This window comes from Physeter macrocephalus, chromosome 13 (genome assembly GCF_002837175.3).
Source record: "Physeter macrocephalus isolate SW-GA chromosome 13, ASM283717v5, whole genome shotgun sequence".
Classification (NCBI taxonomy): domain Eukaryota; kingdom Metazoa; phylum Chordata; class Mammalia; order Artiodactyla; family Physeteridae; genus Physeter; species Physeter macrocephalus.
Window position 1 is genome coordinate 23807142 of NC_041226.1, and position 6815 is coordinate 23813956.

General features: G+C 39.1%; 1 protein-coding gene across 17 annotated transcripts in view; it reads left to right on the forward strand.

Annotated features, from left to right (window-relative positions):
• ENOX1 (ecto-NOX disulfide-thiol exchanger 1) overlaps window positions 1-6815 on the forward strand; it is a 657005-nt gene that overhangs the window by 78217 nt on the left and 571973 nt on the right. The window lies entirely within an intron of this gene.

Below are 6815 nucleotides of genomic sequence, written 5' to 3' on the forward strand. Positions count from 1 at the left end.
TCCTGTTTTCATTGTCATTTGTCTCTAGGTTTTTTTTAATTTCCTCTTTGATTTCTTTGGTGATCTCTTGGTTATTTAGTAACGTATTGTTTAGCTTCCATATGTTTGTGTCTTTTACGTTTTTTTCCCTGTAATACATTTCTAATCTCATAGCGTTGTGGTCAGAAAAGATGCTTGATATGATTTCAACTTTCTTGATTTACTGAGGCTTGACCCAAGATGTGATCTATCTTGGAGAATGTTCCATGCGCACTTGAGAAGAAAGTGTAATCTGCTGTTTTTGGATGGAATGTCCTATAAATATCAAATCTATCTGATCTTTTGTGTCATTTAAAGCTTCTGTTTCCTTATTTATTTTCATTTTGGATCATCTGTTTCCCCCAGGTTGGGAAGCCTGTTTCCTTATTTATTTTCATTTCTGATCATCTGTTTCCCCGAGGTTGGGAAGCCTGTTTCCTTATTTATTTTCATTTTGGATCACCTGTTTCCCCCAGGTTGGGAAGCCTGACGTGGGGCTCAGAACCTTCACTCCAGTGGGTGGACTTCTCTGGTATAAGTGTTCTCCAGTCTGTGAGTCACCCACTCAGCAGTTACGGGATTTGGTTTTACTGTGATTGCACCCCTCCTACAATCTCATTGTGGCTTCTCCTTTGTCTTTAGATGTGGGGTATCTTTTTTGGTGAGTTCTAGTGTCCTCCTGTCGATGTTTGTCCAGCAGCTAGTTGTGATTCTGGTGTTCTCGCAAGACCGAGTGAGAGCATGTCCTTCTATCCGCCATCTTGGTTCAGGGCTCCTGTTTTGTTTTTTGTTCTGGGTGTTTTTTGTAGTTCCTTTTTTCTTCTCTTTCTCTCTTGTGTTTTGGCAGTTTTATTTAGTGTCCTTTTATTTAGTGGTTAGATTCCTTTCTCATTTTCTTTTGCGTATTTACTATACGTTTTTTCCTTGTGGTTATTATGATGTTCAATTATAACATCTTATGTAAATAGTAGCCTGTTTTAAGTTGGTAGCAAGTGAAATCTGAACAAATTCCAAAGCTTTATCTTTTTACTCCCTCCCCCCATGTTTTATACTTTTTATGACACGTTTTACGTTTTAAAATTTTATGTATCCCTTAACTAATCACTGTAATTTTAGTTACTTTTGCTACTTCTGTCTTTTAACCTTCATACTTGCTTTATAAGTGATTGATTCACTACCTTTATTTTATGTTTTCCTTTTCCAGGGAGATTTTTACTTTTGTAAGTTTTATTATTATTAATTAGTGCCATTTTTCAGCTTAAAGAAGTCCCTTTAAGATTTCTTATAGAGACAGTTTAGTGGTGATGAACTTCTCTAGATTTTGCTTATCTGGGAAACTCTTGATGTCTCCTTCTGTTCTGAGTGATAAGCTTTGCTGTGTAGAGAATTAGTTGGAAGTTTTTTTGTTTTTCTTTTTTAGCACTTTGATTATGTCATGCTACTGCCTTCTGGCTCATAAAGTTTCTGCTGATAACTTTATGGGATTTCCCTGTACCTTTGTGATCGCTCTTAATTGTGGATCACCATGGCTGGTGTGTGTTTTTTCCTTGGTGAGACCATATTTCTTCCTCTCCTCCCCACGTCAAGGCTGTCCTTTTACCCTTTGTTTGAAAGCTCTGTTCATCCAGTTTTCAGGTACCTTTCCATGGGAATTATTCCATGTATAGTTGTAGATTTCTTGTGCCCTTTGGAGGAGGTAAGTTCAGGATCTTCCTACACCAGCATTTTCTCCATACTTTTTATAGACTGGTGGTGATTATAAAGGCCCAGTTAACCATATCCTGATCCCTTAACATTGAAGCATTTTAGGGAAGCAGGGTCCTTTATAGTCATCCTGCCAGGCTCAGAGTGATTGGATCATGGTAGCTTAATCCGTGGGAAAGGAGCTCCTCATAAAAGCAGAATTAAAAAAGAAAATGCGCTCATCACTTCTTCTAGATACCAGGCAGGAAAATCTTAGCTTAGCCTTTCCTGCCAAGGTCAAATGCTTTAGAATTACAACTTAATATATCAAGGAAGTTGGGACATACATGCTATGTAATAATGTTTGTATTCCTGATATGCAAGAAAATGTTACCTCAGCTTTGTCTTGCCAAACAGCAGAGCCTTCAGTGCTGGCAGTCATGCTCTGTCCTTCCCCTCCTCTCAGTGGGCCTGTGCTCTCATGATGAGAATAATAGAGTCAGATAATTTTTCCTTTGTCATTATCTCATATATGCTGACTTCATAGCAAGATGAAGCAGGTAACTGAATAATTTAAAAGTGTAGTTCTTGCATAGAGTTAAATAGAAGCTGGGTGTGTGAAAGAGAGAGATGGGGAGGGGGAAGGACAAAAAAGTGGGGATGGAAAGAAAGGAAAGTCTATTCTTTTGAGGAAGGATGAATTATATAAATATGAATTGGAAACAATCCAGAATCTTTAAGTTCATTTCAGTTTTTAGTTGAATTTCCTCCAAAACCTATTACCAGGGTTATAATACAAAGGCAAACTTGACTCGTTTTTGTTTAATCTTTACATATGCATTTGGTGTTTATTGAGTTGCTACTATTGTGCTAGTCAGGGGAGACACACAAGTGAATAAAATTGTCCTTGTGCCCAGGGTCAGACAAGTAGATTGCTTCCCTCTCTCCACGTGCTGCCAAGGAGAGAGGGGAGCATGGGTGCTATGGGAATTCCCTCTTCTGTCCTTTCCATCCATGGGTTGGAGGTATTGATAAAACACAGATGTCAAAAGGAGGACAAATCAGGGGAGGTATCAGACATATCAGGGGAGTATACAGAGGTTATACCAGGTGTGTTTGAATTTAGCATTCTGGGTCCTGAGGAGGATAGATATGACATTCCTATTTGTACAGAAGCATTTGGTACCTCTCATGCATGAAAAGTCCTTTGCACACATTTGATTTATTTAATTGAAAGGAACTGGTAGAGAGGCAACGTAAGCACTTCCATCTGGACAGTAGCAAAAAGAACATGAAAAACGGACCCCCAGAATCTTCCTGGTGTTCACAGCATTATTTAAAAGACCTAGTGTGATGTCATGTATGATTTATGCTGTGTAGGTATTTTTCTACTATATTTGAAGCAGATAGGTATTAAAGTGTAATATATCATGTAGTTTCACGTATAAAAACAGCCTAGTGATGTGAAGAGATAAGGTGTTGTACTGCTGATCAGATAGCACAGAATAATTGTTTTCAGTGGCAAAGCTTATATTTGGACATTTTTATCCTAATGAAACATTCAGGAGTCTAATTTCCTCTTTTCCTACTTGTAGCTTGAGGGTTTGGTCCACTTCTTCTTTCTTTCATATATATATTTTTTCTTTCTTTCATCCTTTTTTTTTTTTTTTGTCTTTTTATCTTTTCCTCCAGGCATTTGTATAGATTCTTGAAATGCTACCACCAATTTGATGGAGAGTAACACCTGGTCAGAAGGACTCTTGGATCCCATTTCTAGCTGTGATATCAACTCAATTCTAAATCTGAGTGCTTTCAGTGACTCTCCTGTCTTGGGCTTTCCATTTTGCAAAAGTGTGCTAAAATTGCATTTGTACTCGCAGAGTGTTTTGTTTCCTACTGGAAATGAATAGAAGTTTAAGAGTTTGAAGTGCTTTTAGGAATAGCAGATAGAGTTGGCTGCCTTCTAATTCTGAATTTTCAGTTGAAATTTGTGGTGATGTCATTTCAAAACAATCCTAACGGGTAGAATACAGAACACTTACATGGCTCCTGAGTAACTTTTTGAAAATGGAAGCATTTAAATGAGCATCCCAGTTTTGCTTTTACAGATGTTGGTTTCAATCATGTCCTGGGCTTAAGTGGTAGGAAACAAGCAAGGGAAAGTGAATACTGTCCCGCCAAGAGGTAATTTCACACCTGCCAGACTTCCAAGCGCCCAAATATGGCTTTCCTAGGGTGATTTTCAAGATGTGTAAGTATTAAAAGCTGCAACATCTGTATTAAAATGGGACAAAACTACTGAGTGGCAGGCCCAGGCTCTCACTTGCCCTGCAAGGTGGAAGGTGAGGGCAATGTTTAGGGATTGTCCGTGTAGTGATAGAGCTCCAGAACCTCGAATGTTTCTTCAGATGGCATAACAGTATGGGGAAGGGTGGAAGCTCAGTAGCTGGGTGGATAGTCTAGGAAAGAAAACGTCTTTTGTCTCCTGGAGTTTTTAAAGGTCTGCTTGATAATGTAATGATGTAATTCTCCTTGACAGTTTATTGCATTTTTTTAGGTTCCCTCATGATGATTCAGATGGAGATTGTCACATTTATGTGAAGTTGAGGGGACCATCTTGGGAGTCTTTCACATTCAGACATGGGATTTGTAATCATTCTTATTTCATTTAGCATTTGTCCAATATTTCTGAATCTCAGAGTTTGAAGAAAATTCAGTGGAAGGTGGCTGTCTTCATAACAAACCAGCTTTGTGATCATGAATAAATTAATTACACTTTCTTCTTTATCCTCAGAGTAAGAATAAAAGGAATAAGAGAAATATTGCCCACCTTGTGGATTGGTTGTTATCATTTAGTAAGATAGTATATGGTAAAGTGGCTCTCATAGTGTCTGGCATTTAGGATGTACCAGGAAACCATATCTACCGCAATCACTGTTATTATTTTATGTCCTAATCTTTATCTGATATTACATGTCTCTTAAAACTTTGTCAAGTACTCCACTACTCTCTCAAGAGATAGAGAATTTACTGTATCCCCAGGCAGGCCCATGTTTGCCTCTTCAGAAATTCTTCTTCATACTGGTTTTCTGCATTCTCAGAAGTTTCCTCCCATTGGTTTCTACGTGTCACTCTTAACCCTTCTGTTTTCTCTGTGACAGACATTCAACAGTTAGAAGTCAGTGGTTGTGGTCCTCCTAGGTCTTTTTTTTTTTTTTAATACCTTATTATCCTTATTTTGCAAAAGCGAAAACTGACACTCACAAAGGTTAATTAACTTCCCTTTGGTTATATACGTAATAAGTTGCCAAAACAATTTGAGCCCAGTACCTTTTGATGGGTTATTTTCTGCATCCCTTTTCAAATGTGACCCCTGGAACTGAGCTTACTACCCCAGCTGTGGTCTGCTGGGCACAGAGTAGAGAGACAGATGATTGTTTTCCTAGCTTGGGACCCTATGATCTTTTGTTCTTTATTATACCCACCACATTCGAGATCTAACAGGTGTTTACTGAATGAACTCAAATTAGGGGCTGTGGTGCTGCTATCACATAGCCATGGATAGAGCAGAGTCTCTGCCTTCTGGAAACTTAAGTCTTAGGGGCAAGGCTGGCTGTGGGGTCCAGTGCAGTTGAAAATGTGGGTTCCCTTGTTCAAAAATGGGAAAAGAGGCCATTAAAGGTGTAAGACAAAGTTTTTTCCTCTCTTTTGTGGTTTCTTAGGTTTTGTTTTGCTTTTACTTGCTATTTAATGTCATTCTAAGTAAGGAAGAATTGAAAATAATTGAAAATTTAAATTATTAGCATGAACTTTACCATTCATTTTTATATTATGCAATGCAGGTTTTAAATGTAAATATAAGGGCACTAAACTTGTATGTGGAATCACTGCAATTACACAATTCCTATGTGTCCCGTTCTTATCAGAACAGTGGAAACACTGAACAAAACTACCCCAGTTATTTAGTTCACTTCTTATGTACATATTCTGCCTAACACTCTCTACCTTTGCTTACTGATAAATAATGAAGAACTGAAAGGAAAACCATGGGTTTCCTTTTCTTTCTACGTCATTATTGTCAGCATAAACGGTTGGCTAACACTTAGCGCTGTTGCCTTCTTTCTACAGTCCAGTCAAGTTCTGGTTCAAATAAAAAGCATGGCCTTTTGGGGGCATTCAGTGCCTCCCCTTACTACTCAGTGATCAATGTGATACACTTACCTTGTGCTTTGAGTCTTGCCGAACTCGCACACACTGTGGGTCCCTGGAGTTCCGTGCTCATGGGGCATCGGGAAAGCTCTGTGCAATGACGTGGAGAAGCGCTGTGGACATGCGTGCTGCGTACTCGCCTGCTCACGTTCCATTCACTTACAAAAAACACAGGTTCAAAGATAAAGTTATGACGATTTTCAAGATGTTGACAGAGGGCATCAAACCAGGTGGGGGCGTGAGAGTGGGGCTCCGTGTGACTTCACAGGTCACATACCCATGACGCCAGCCCTGCCTACTGGAGAAACAGGTGAGTCGAATGCAAGGCAGATGGAAACTGAGCTATAATTGGGAGAGCCCTGTGGGCTTGGGCACCTGGCAAGAAAGTTTCAAGGAAAAGGTGATGTTGAGTAGCCACTGAGGGAAGGGGTGGATAAAGAGAGGCATTGACTGTAGTTTATGATGCTGTATTGCATATTTGAAAGTTACTAAGAGAGTAGGTCTCAAATATTCTCATCCCAAGAAAAGAAATTGTAACTGTGTTTGATGATGGATGTTAACTAAACTTACTGTAATCATTTCACCATAGATACATATATGGAATCATTATGTTGTACACCTGAAACTAATAGAATGTTACATGTCAATTATAATTCAATTTTAAAAAGAGAGGGGCATTGAAAGGATTTCTACATGAGGGAAGACACGTGCCAAGGCATGGAGGATGGGAGTGCAGAACTCGTTAGGTGCAGGAGCAGCTGTGGTCCAGGCTGGCCTGAGCAAAGACAACATGGTGGGTTTATAGAACGTTTACTCTGTGTGGCATGAGAATAATTGAATAAGATCCTTACTGCTTTTTTTTTTTTTTTTGCGGTACGCGGGCCTCTCACTGACGTGGCCTCTCC